Source organism: Microtus pennsylvanicus, chromosome 3 (assembly GCF_037038515.1).
Source record: "Microtus pennsylvanicus isolate mMicPen1 chromosome 3, mMicPen1.hap1, whole genome shotgun sequence".
NCBI classification, from domain to species: Eukaryota; Metazoa; Chordata; class Mammalia; order Rodentia; family Cricetidae; genus Microtus; species Microtus pennsylvanicus.
The window spans coordinates 58,612,841-58,625,703 of NC_134581.1; the positions used below are offsets into that span (position 1 = coordinate 58,612,841).

At 38.6% G+C, this 12,863-nt stretch overlaps 1 protein-coding gene across 2 annotated transcripts in view; it reads left to right on the top strand.

Annotated features, from left to right (window-relative positions):
• The window catches only part of Glce (glucuronic acid epimerase), a 75,556-nt gene that overhangs the window by 25,226 nt on the left and 37,467 nt on the right, over positions 1–12,863 (top strand). Inside the window, exons 2-3 of one of the 2 annotated variants that reach the window (XM_075965588.1) lie at positions 10,020–10,110; positions 12,788–12,852. The gene's annotated coding sequence lies outside the window, so the exon portion shown is untranslated. The remainder of the gene's footprint in view (positions 1–10,019; positions 10,111–12,787; positions 12,853–12,863) is intronic. The other variant, XM_075965587.1, reaches the window with a different exon arrangement.

A 12,863-nucleotide genomic window follows, 5' to 3' on the forward strand; every position in this document is an offset into this window, starting at 1 on the left:
GTTGGTTGATTCTGAACTGATTCATCTTCTAATTAGTATGTATGTATTCAGGAGAATACACTCTAACTTAACATAATGTTAGAATGATAGCTAGGGAGATAAACTTGTCAGAATGTAAATCAATGATTGAAATATGAATATAATATTTTGGTACCTTTGAAGTTACTCACATTATTTTGCCATATTGACATAGATCAGTGAGGGAATCCTATCCTATTGCTATATTCATTTTTAAATACATGCTTTTTATGGTGCTTACATTCTAATGGATGGAATTAGAAAATAAAAGATAAAATACAGTGTATTAGTAAATACTACAGAGAAAAGGAGAGAAAGGGAATGTATAGAGGGTTGAGAGACATAGGGATTAGAGGTCGGCAGGCTTGAGAAAGTGACTATTGATTGAAGACCCAAAGGAGTAATCTATATGGGTAACTCAGGAAAGAACATTGCCATTACCAGGTATAGTGAGTGTATTGTCTATGGAAAGTGTGCCTCGAGTGTCCAAGGAAGAAAATAGCCACTTTAGTGAATTAGAATCAGATCTGGAGAGAGCCGTAGAGGTCAGGGAAATGAGAGGATTTGGTTGGGACTTTGCCTTTTGACTGAGAATGATGCCATTAGGAAGTTTTGAACACAGTGACCACATGACTTAATTATTAATGATAACAGAGACTTGAGGGCTCAAGGCAGAAAGACAGTTTAGGAGAATATTGCCATAATCCATGTGAGCCTCATAGAAGTGGATATTTTTTTTTAAGAGGTTAGATTTTAAGTAAAACCAACAACTAAAGAATTAGAGGTGGGGTAGAAAGAGGCAAGAAACAGAGATAACTGAGGTTTTTGGTCTATGCAACTGGAAATTTGGTGTTGTTAACAAGGAAGACTAGCTCTGGAGGAGGCTATGTGTGGTGGGGTTGTGCTAAAGCTAATCAAAGGCTTTAATTTTGAACTTAAATGCATATTAAATGTGCAAGTAAAATGTGCTCAGTAGGTAATTGTGTATATTAGAGAACAGTTGTGGAGAGAAGATCAGACTGTAAATAATTTGGTAGACTTCTTCGGGAATAAGCATAGGTGCAAGAGGAGAACCTGAACTCCAGGGCTCAGGTAGAGAGATGGGGAACCAACTAAGGAGAATGAAAATAAAGCTAGTAGAGCTGATATTCTGGGAGTTGTGTGCTTCCAGGATGAGGTTATTTTTGTTAGCTGCTGCTCATGGATAAAGTAAGAATAAACTGGGAATTTGTTATTTTAATTAGTAATTTGGAGAACATTAGGCAGAGTTTGGGAAAAGAGCCTGAAACAGTGTGTTTTCGAGAGAGAGTGGGAAAGGCTGAGTGTATAACTAGGTGGTAGAGCAAATACCTACCATGGGCATGGCCCTGGATTGATTTCTAGCAATGTTAAAAAGATTAAAGGGAATGGGCAATTTTGTTGTAGAAGGATCTGCTTCCTAGCTTATTCATACAGTGGCTGGCAGGATTCATTTCTTCTCAGACTGCCTGCAGTGAAAGGCCTTCTCTGTTCTTTGCCATTCGTACCTGTAAAGCATCTCACAGCATGAGAGCTGACTTTGTCAGAGCAAGCAAGAAGGCAAGAAAGAGTCCCAGCATAGAGCACGGTAGTAGGAACATCAGACTTTAATAACCTTGTCACAGAAGTGGTGTCCTGTCACTTCCATCATTATTTTTTGTCAGCAGGTTACTAGGTCCATCCTACTCGTAGAGAAAGAAGAGATTACATAAATATGTGAATACCGGAGAGCCAGGATCATGAGGGATATCTTCAAAGTTTGCCACCCAGTTCTCAGATACTGGTACTGTAAGATGCTCATCTGGTTGCATGCATTAATCTTTTTTTCAAGCATCTTCATAACTGGTAGCATTCATTTGTAAGAGAACTGGCTGAGGATAACAATTTCGTTTAGGACTATTAGATAACATGCTTTGTACCCATGTTCCTATTTTTCTCGTGATTACCTTTTATGAAATGAGTGAATGTTAATAGAGTTTATAGTCACGCTATGCCCAGTAACACATGCCTATAATTCTAACATTGTGGAGGCTGAGTCAGGAGGGTGCTGAGTTGGAGGCTAGCCTGAGATACATAGTAAGATCCTGTGTGAAAGCAATCAGACCACTGCTGTCAAGAAAAGAAGTTAAAATTATATCTGTAAGAGCTCAACAAAAGTAGGAAAGTTGTTTTTAAAAAAATCAGAAAATATGTAGATTTTTAATAGAAATTCAAAAGTTTGTTATATTTTAAGATAATTCAAGTTTTCATACATTTCCAACATAGATATATTTTATGACTTGGAAGGAGGTGGATATATAAAAATCTCTGCAGTTGAAGTATAGCTGAACTTGATAGATACTATAAAATAATCTTTTCTTGTAAAACTAAACTCTTAAAAGACCATAGATTCCAACTGTTTCTTGTTACTGTTGTCCACTCCCTTGGCATAGTTTATATGTTGAAACCAGTTCAGTCTTTGTAGGATAACTAAAGAATATCATCCTAGATTCACAGCATGCTAGATATTAGAAATCGCTTTCCGGATGAGGAAATAGCTGCATAGAGATGTAACCAAGCTTGTTGGTGGCAGAGCCAGTGCCAGTTGCCAAGCCTCCTGATAATATAAATTGCTACGAATGAGCCTGTGTACCTACTCAGGAATTTTAAGAATACTCACCCCTGTCTCATATTCAAACCTGAGTTTGGGGTGTGATTTGCACATTGAGATTTTTAAATGCTGCTGAGATGGTCCCAGTTTGCACAGTTTGGAAACTTGTGCTTTTTAGGGAATTGCTGTGGTTTAAAGACCCAAGTCAAACCAATAGTGCAAACTCTGTCCATCCTGATTTTTTAACCTTGTATTTGGTTGGGTTTGACCAATGTCATTAAGAAAAATCTTTATGTTAAGAAATAACCAAGGATTTTGCTGTACAGACTTTCCTACTAAAATGATTCTGTTGCTAGTTTGTAGTTTGTATTTTGTTAATATCCTGTGCAAATGCCTTTTCTTTTTTTTTCTTTCTGTGCAGATTTCTTAATCATGAAATAGAAGTTCTTTGACACAGATGAGGAAAGGAGGAAGTCTTCTGCCATCTGTGTTATGGCATGCTTTACTGTTGTGCTAACTAGATAAAATTCTAATTACTGTTAAACAGACTGTTTGTGAAGTTGTTAATATTTTAGAGCAAGTGTGTAAACACGAAGTGGCAAAGAGGTGGTTAGGGTCTAAGACTTAGAAACAAAAATCTTTAACTTTGAACGTAAATCGATTCTAATATGAAACAGGATTCTTTAATAATACATTTCTTGGTTCTGTGGCAAGAAGCGAAGTGTTTGCAGTTTGGCATCATGTCTCTGCTGCTCTTCTGTTCTTTGCCTGATGTAGACAAGATGTTGTGACTAAAATCCTAGTTTTTGATTGGTTTGTGGCTTGCTTTCCCTTCTCATCATCTCTCCCTACACCTTTTCTCATTCCTTCTTTCCCTTCTTTTCTCCCCTTTGAGACTGGATTTCACCATGGCCTAGGTTGCCCCAGTCTCCAGAGTTCTGGGGTTCCAGTTTGCCCTGCCATTTTGCTCTTTTAAATACAGGATTGGCTTTGGTTTTGGTTTGGATTTTTTTTTTCCTTACTAAAGGACAGATATAGGAGTGTGAACTAAGAGTTGAGTAGCAGTCTAGCCTATGTGGTGGCACTCCTTTTATAGCAGAACTTGGTGGGTGAGGTAGGCAGACCTGAGTTCAAGGTTAGCCTGATCTACATAGAGTTCACACATGTGTGCACATACACACACATGCACACACACACGGTAACTCTACAGATAGTTCAACAGCTAGCAAGCAGTTATTCAATTTTTTAAAAAATCAGCAGTGGTTTTGAGGTAGTATTCAGTAGTGAAGAATGGCCAACTCAGAAGCAGATTAAAATCTCAGGATGGGTGTGATGGTGCATGCCTTTAATCCCAGCACTGGACATGGGATCTCTGAGTTTCTGGCCAGCCTGGCCTACAAAGCAAATTCCAGGCCAGCCAGGGCTACACAGTGAAATCTGGTCTTAAAAAGAAGAAGGAGGGAGGAGGGGGAGGGGGGAAGAAGAAGCAGCTTCTCAGTATGACTTTTCTTTAGATAGCCCTGCTTTTAAAATGATGGGATAGGTGTACTATGTGTTTGCTGCTCTTAAAGCTTCTGTCTCCATCACACGTTAGTTCCCCACTGTGCTCTCAGGGAACCTCTATTTTCCTCTTCTGAGGAAATTGCAGGATTCTCATTAGTTGTTCTAAGACCTGGAAGGGCAGTTACTCTTGAGTTTTCTCAGTGGTCCCAAAGCAGTAGTGGGGAACTTTAGCAATGGATTGGAGTGAGTATAGATATATGATATTTATAGATGATCTACCCAGGCATTAATTTTAAATGTAGCCATCACAGATTTTTTTTAACACAGCAGTTAGGAAGTGGCTAAATAAAAAAACAAGTTTGCTCTACAATACATAAATGTATAAATGTCACATAGAGCCTTTAGGGTTCCTTCTTAACTTTGGTACATACTAAGCTCTTTGTCTTAAACCCCTTCTGGATTCTTTTGCAATTTAACATTATAAATGGATACAATTTTGGGTGTATACATACATGTACAGTTGCATGTACATATGTGTATGTGCATGTGGAGCCCAGAGGTCAGCCTCTTGTGTCGTTATCTAGGATCCATCCACTTTGTTGTTTGAGACAGTTTCTTACTTGAAACTCACTGAGAAGAGGAGCCTCAGAAATCATCCACCTGTCTGTCTCCCTAGTGCAGCTATTACAAGCATATGTCAGCAGGCCCCATTTTCTTTCACATGAATTCAGTTAAAGCAAGTGCTTTATGGCCTGAGGTATCTCTCCAGGCCTGTGATATTCTGAACAGTCTAACTCTGAGTAGCTGAAGTAGATACAGTGCTTCATTTCTGAAAGAGGGACTTCAGAAATAGTGGGTTGAAGACTGACTCACTGAATTTATTTTCATAGCTGTTGACCTTTGTTGTGTTACTGTTAGGCTATTAACTTGGGTGAAGCTGCTTTCATTTTGATAGAGGCAGATGCTTTAATGTATTATAATCTTTGAAAGGTGCTCATGAATTGTTTTCTAGGAGCTACTTTTTTAGCACCTTGGTAGCTAAAAAACTATAATATCATGTTTGATTTAATTCATGTGTAAACATCCTTATTAAATGGAACTTGAAGGAAAGTAGTATATGTGGTAACAATCATAATGACCGAGGTCAGTTGTTTTTGAATACTGCCATTTAGTCTCCCCAGTTTAGATTCCTTAAAAAGTCTTACAGTAAAAAGCAATTATCTGGTAACCTCAGCTTATTGTCTCTCAGAGCTGCTTAAACTTTTTCCACTTGTGATCTCTTCTTGCCCAAGGATTTCATGTGACACCCTCCCCCAGGTATATAGGTATTTAAAATGTGTATAAATCAAACATTTAATAATAATCATATATTTATTTAAAAACAATTCTTTGGTTTACAATAATTTTGCCACTCATTAAAGATAAATGTAAATTTGCTTACTATTGATATGGGTATATTTTTTCTATAAGAATTAAATCTTGCCTAAATATTTGGCAATGCAGGGCATAGAGCATCTTCACTTACTTTTTTTTTTTCTGAAACTTGATTTCTCTGTGTAACATCCCTGGCTGTCCTGAAACTCTCTTTGTAGACCAGGCTGGTCTTGAACTCACAGAGATCCACCTGCCTCTGCCTCCCAGGTGCTGGGATTAAAGGCATGTGCCATCACTGCCCGACCAAACAACTTTTAAATAAAATATTTGAGCTTAATGTAACATAATAATATCCTAATTTGATGTTTAAATGCTGAGAAATGATAGGAAAATATTAAAATTCATTGATTTCTGTTATGCTTCTGTAAGAGCAGAAAAGTTTTTATATACATTTAAAACATTGCAATTCATGGTCTAGAATCTGAGCGATGGTGTCTCAGGCACTGCATTGGCATCGCATGACATGAAGGCATATACACAATGTGAGTTATGTTTTCAGAACCATGGTTGCAGTGAAGTCTGTGATGCATCACAGGAAATTACTGCCAGAAACTGTGCTTGTTATTTGTTTGTTTTTTAATCAAGCTTTGGTTGTTGCACATGGAACCTTTTACTGTTGCCAAATTTTTGTGACCTCCATTTGAGTTATGCAACCTCAGATGAGGTCACAGCCTACACTAAGCAGCTGTGTGTTGACCTTTCCCATTGCCTCTTCAAAAGGTCAACTGTATTTACTCACAGTAATTTCCATGATCACGGGACTTTGTCTTGTTTTATTTATCTTATTAAATATTTGTTAATTGAGTAAATAAAACAAGTATTCAAATGGCTGTTATATGCTGGCATTGCTGTAAGTACTAAACACAAAGAGAGTTTGGTGTCATGGGTCCTACACAGCAACAACAAAAGAAGAAGAAATAATGATTGAGGTTTTCTTGATTCTTTTGACAAGGGAGAGAAATCTTGGTGGTTCTGAACATTAAAATATAGGTGTTTCATAAACACATTTAGGGCCACAAAGAGACAGTCAAGATGTACCAACCCTGGCAGAAGCTGTTGGCAGGTATCTTGTGGTTATGGAAGTCTGATTTAGTTATAAATTAGTCTTTTAAAAAAGTAAATAAATATCTAGGAGATTATGTGAGACAGTAAACACATGACTTTATAGTAGGAGCTGTTCGAATGGATGTTGAAGCTAAACTGACCTTGAATTTTTACAGATACCAAGCCCAGATAACTTTTGTTAGAAAGGATTCAGTAACCGTTGTAAATTATTTACAACGTAAATTATAGGTTTGCTCCAGTGTGTTTCTGGAGCAAACCTAAATACTTAAAGTATACCATTCATTTCTAATGGAATGTAATGTTAGAACAGAAGGCCTTGGGTTGAAAGCTGTTCGTTACAGACTTTTGTTGTGCATGTGTAATTAGTGCAAGTATAGATGAGAGAAGGACAGCTATGTGAAATTGTTGCTGATGTTAGTATGGTAGAGAACTGAGTTTGCCTTAAATAGAAATAGTTGGCCAAATATTATTTTTTAAAAATAAGGATTAACAGTAATCAAAAGATTAAATATGGTGAAGGTGTTAGTGACATAGGGCCTATGTATTTAATTTTTATTTCATTATTAAAATGCACAGACTGGTGTTTTATGACCACATATGAGTAATATAATAATCATTATTGTAAGCTTATAGTTCTGCTTTTGTAGTGGATCTAAGATAAGAGTGGAATCACTTGTGAAATCCCTTTCCTACTTAACTGGCTTGCTTTCCCTCACCCTAATTACTCAAATATCTTACTTTCCCTGATAATAAACTCTTATTTTTCCTGATAATAAAAAGGGAAACACAGTATTGTTTTTCTTTTTCAGAACGGTCTCTGTAGTAAATAGCCCCCCCCCATTTTCTACTGATTGTAAGTTAGGAGTGCACATGGGGTTTGGGGTGGGTGAGGGTGGTACATGCACACCAGAGCACCTGCAGGAGGAGGCCAGGGGTCTGTATTGGGTGTCTTTTTCTGTTGCTCTCTACCTTCCTTTTAAATCAAATCTCTCACTGCCCCCAGAGCTCACCATTTTAGATAGACTGTTAGTAAATCCCCAGGGTCCTCCTATCCCTGCCCCCCAACCTAGCACTCACACCAGGTTTTTTCATGAATGCTAGGGATCCTTACACACCTACATAGAAGCACTTACACGTTGAGTCATATCCCTAGCCCATAAGTCAGTATTGTTTAAAAAGAGCTTTTGGGGTTTGTTTGATGGGAGCGGGGTGGGGTGTTGTTTTGTCTTTGAGATAGGATTTCACTATATAATCTTGTCTGGCTCGAAAGTTGTGATCTTTCTGCCTCTGCCTCACAGGTAACTGGAATTACAGGTATTCTGGGCTAAGTTTTATTAGCGGCATAAAGCTAACTTTATTGCCTTAATATTTGCTAAATTAGTCAGGGTTTCCCAGAGAAACAGAACGGATAGGATGAATACGCATACACACACACCCCACACACAAAAGACTGTTCCTGATAGTCCAACAATGGTTATCTCTTGGTGGAAAGTCCAAGAATCCAATAGTAGTTTGGCCTAGGAGACTGAATATCTCAGCTGGTCTTCGATAATGAAATCCTGGAGAAGTAGACTGTAATACTTAAATAAAGAGTGGATTTTCCAGGGAGAGTGAGGGCAAGCAGGCAGAAAGCAAAAGTTTCCTTCTTCCATGCCTTTTCTTAAGCTGCCACCAGAAAATATGGTCCAGATGTAGGGTGGGTCCTTTGAGCTTCAAATGATCCAATCAAGATAAATCCCTCCCAGGTGTGCCCAGCTGATTGGGCTTTAGTTAATTCCAGATATAGTCAAGTTGGCAACTTTGGGTTTCAAACTCATTTCTTACTAGTTTCCTCATAGTCCAGGATTCAACATGACTCTTGTGGAATGTCTCCTATAGTCTGTGACAATTTCCTGTCTGTTTTACATGACCTTGATTGTTCTGAGTACTAGCTGGGTGTTCTATAGAATGAATCTTACGTGCTTTGGTACTTTCCTCATGATTAAACTGGGTTTTAGAAAATATCAACACAGATATTTTCCTTTTTCAGAGAGTACATGACAACAGTACTACTTGCAGAAGGTAGTGTTTGCTTAATTTCTCTGTAATGAAGTACTTTTGTCTTTCTATATTCTAAGAACCTTTGGAAATGAGTTGCTGAATTCAGCCCATACTCAGACTGGGGCACTGAAGTTTCATGTTATAAACAGAGCAAATTGATGAGTATTATTAGGAATTCTCTAAGGAAGATTTGTGTGTGTGTGTGTGATGTTTATATTGTTATGTGTAGTTATTGTCCAACCCAAACAGTCCTCAGTTTGTGATGGTTAGACCTAGGATCTTCTCAACTTTGTCACAGCATAAAGCAAACCATTCACATCTTCTGGGCTTTCACTTTCTGTACACTTTCATTGTCTGTATTAATTTCACAAGATACTCAACACTTTTATTTTAAAACAGGCTTTAAATTAAAAGGTTGCACCTAGTTGTGGCCTGGGTGTCCTGAGTACATATAGATTAGGCTGTGATATTCAGTAGGTTAGGTGTGTTAAGTGCATCTTTTAGAGTATTTTCAGCATACGGTTACCGGTTGTCAGTCTGTAATCCCATCATATGTATGTTATGGTATATGTATGGTATTTTGCTGCATTGCTAATCTCTTTGTTTGTGCTCTCCAGTGATCTCTGAACTACCCTTTTCCAGTCTCTGACATAAATGTGAAGCTTTATTTGTTAAGTTGCACTCCTGGAAACTGCTCATCTTCAGGACTAAGCAGTAGGAGGATATAGGAGGGGGGAGGGGGCAGAATCTCTCTCTCTCTCTCTCTCTCTCTCTCTCACACACACACACACACACACACACACACACACACACTCTCTCTCTCTCTCTCTCTCTCTCTGGGGTATCTCCGTATCCTCTTGGAACTGCAGCTCCTTTGACCAGAAAGCAAGCAAGGTTTCTATGCCTCTGAGTTTTAGGTTTAGGCTCATGATCCTCATTGCCACTGTGCCCATAGATGGCTGAGCTGAGAAAAGAGAAGAGAGGGTGTGTGTGTGTGTGTGTGTGTGTGTGTGTGTGTGTGTGTGTGTGTGTGTGTGTGTGTGATTTCTACACTTTCTTGTGAATGTTAAGATTTCCCTCTTTAGTGACAGTTGGGACATGAAACTTTTCTTTAGGCTGTGTATACACTTCAGACTGGATGATGGCCATTATAAAATGGAGCTTTGTATTCTGGTCCTCTTACAGGACCTGCCTGTTGCCATGTACTTTTCAGGGTCCCATGTAATCTACTGTAGGCATTTTAGCCAGATCTTAGAGCTACATTGAGTTGGTGGGACGTTGGAGTGCTATAATTGCTACATTTTATCTGCAACCAAACCTTGCTGAAAGGTTTTTCATCTTTTTCTCCTAGGAATTTAACAAGAATCTGAAGTTTTGATTCAAATATTTTTTGAATTGAAGCCAGAAATGTATTAGAATTTTGATTCTTTCATTTGATTAAGGTAAGATTATTTAATAAAATATAATTCTACCCTTATATATTTTCAAACATATTTAATGTTTGTTTTATTAACACATTTTTATTTCTGACTCTAACTAGAGATTTGTACCGAAAAAAAAATTTTTATGGTTTCTCAAGGCTAGAGATATAACTGTTAATAGAGTGCTTGCTTAGCATGCACAAAACGCTGAGTTCTATCCCTTATGCCACTTACATCAGGTGTGGTGGGGGACACCTGTAATCTCCTTGCTAGGGAGACAGAGGCAGGAAAATCAGAAATTCAAGGTCAGCCTCAGTTATTTAGCAGGTTTGAGGTGTCATTGAGATTCTGTCAACAGAAAGTGGGCATTGGTGGTCCTTTACCATTTAAATGACTAGTGTTTCTTGTAACAACTATCAGATACAAAGGAAACATGATGGTATGATCACCGAAGTTATAATATATTGAAAAGAAATGTTTGGCTAGGACAGAAGTCATCAAATGGACCCACAGCCTGGCCATTTGTTATAGTAGTGTTTTATTGTAACATTGCTATATCTACTCATTGGTTACTGTCTGTGACTACCTTAGCACTTTAGTGCCAAGTTCATTACTTTGGATTTAAACATGTATCTAAGTGTTGTAATAGGAGCGGCGGGGCTGCGTCCCCAGCACCCCGGCTGCCTGCTAGCTTATGCCCCGAAATAACAACACACAAATTATATTCTTTTAAACACTGCTTGGCCCATTAGCTCTAGCCCTTACTGGCTAATTCTGATATCCCGATCAACCCATCTCTAATAAACTGTGTAGCACCAGTCTTACCCGGAAAGATTCAGCATGTCTGACCTGGTGGCTTGCATCATCGCATGCGCCTGCCTCAGAGTGCAGAGCTATCGCATCTGCCCGGGAGAGGGGAGCATGGCGTCTCTGAGCTCACTTCCTCTTCCTCCCAGCATTCTGTTTTGTTTACTCCATCCACCTATGTTCTAACCAATAAAATGGGCCAAGGCAGTTTCTTTATTTTTTAACCAATGACCTTCCTCCATCATTATTCTGTAGTATTACTCATTCGGTAGAGCTCTGTAGTAATACGAGCGGCGGGGTTGCTTCCCCAGCACCCCGGCCGCCTGCTAGCTTATGCCCCGAAATAATTACACGGACACTGTATTCTTTTAAACACTGCTTGGCCCATTAGCTCTAGCCCTTACTGGCTAATTCTGATATCCTGACCAACCCATTTCTAATAAACTGTGTAGCACTGGTCTTACCAGGAAAGATTCAGCATGTCTGACCTGGCCGCTTGCTTCATCACATGTGTCTGCCCGGGGGAGGGGAGCATGGCGTCTCTGAGCTCACTTCCTCTTCCTTCCAGCATTCTGTTCTGTTTACTCCACCCACCTATGTTCTAACCTATCAGGGCAAGCAGTTTCTTTATTTAATTAACCAATGACCTTCCTCCATCATCTAAGTGTCTAAGTAACTGTACCAAGCTCAATATCTTGAAATGAAAGTCCTTATAAATACTACTTTTCTAGCTAGGCATGATGGCGCACACCCTTATTTCCCGCACTCAGGAGGCAGAAGCAGACAGATCTCTGAGTCTGAGGCCAGTCTACTCTACAGATTGAATTCCAAGACATCCAGGGCTACACAGTTAAACTCTTGTCTCAACAATATCAACAAAACCAAATGAATAAAAAATAAATCAAAAATAAAAAGAAATGCTAATTTTCTGAAATAATTGGTTTTTAAAAACCAGACTTAATGCCATGAGTAGTTGCATGCCTAATACTTATTTGTTTCTAAGTAATGGTTTTTGTTTTCAAAACAAAAAGTCTATATAATACTGATTTTGTTCTTGCTCTTAAAAAGAGATTCATACTAATTATATTTGGTTTACTAGTAAGTTTAAACAGAACTAGCAAGACTGTGAGAGAATGAGGATTGTTTTTAATCACTGCCCTAATAAGGTAAGTATCTCATTAGGATTTCTATTGCTCTTAAGAGACAGCATGACCATGGCAACTCTTATAAGGAAAACATTTAATTAGGGCTGGCTTACAGTCAGAGGTTTAGTCCAGTATCATGGCAGGAAGCAGACTGGCATACAGGTAGACATGGTGATGGAGAGGTAGCTGAGAGTTCTATATCCAAATAGGCAGGCAACAGGATGAGAAACTGAGACATACTGACCAGGCTTAAGCAAATGAGACGTCAACGCTCACCCCCAATGACACACTTAATTCACAGCTCCACATTCACTTCAACAAGGCCACATCTCCTAATAGTGCCACTCCCTGTGGGCCTTTTTTATTCAGACTACCACAGTAATTTATAGCATATGAAGTTTTAAATGAAAATAATCCTAATATAAAAAGTACATTAGTGAGCCAGCTATGGTATTGTATTGTAGGTTACTTGAGAGACTAAGGCAGAAAGATTGAGAGTTCAAGGCTAGCCTGGGCTATATAACAAAACCATCTAGTGGTTAAAATAGGAATTACATTTCCCTCTAAAGTATGAAGTCAACCACTTAACCTGGTTGGCCCTATCTCAGCAAGTTCCGTATTGGTGGATTTGACCAATATCAACTCAAAGATGTTTGCAAGAAAAATTATGTAAACTTCATTTCCTGTGGTAATTTCCTAAACAGTACAGTATAACAACTACTGACAGAGCATTCATATTGAAACAGGTGGAGTGTGAATAATCTGGGGGTGATTCACAGTCTGTGGAGGATTATTATGGAGTAATCTGGAGGTGATTCACAG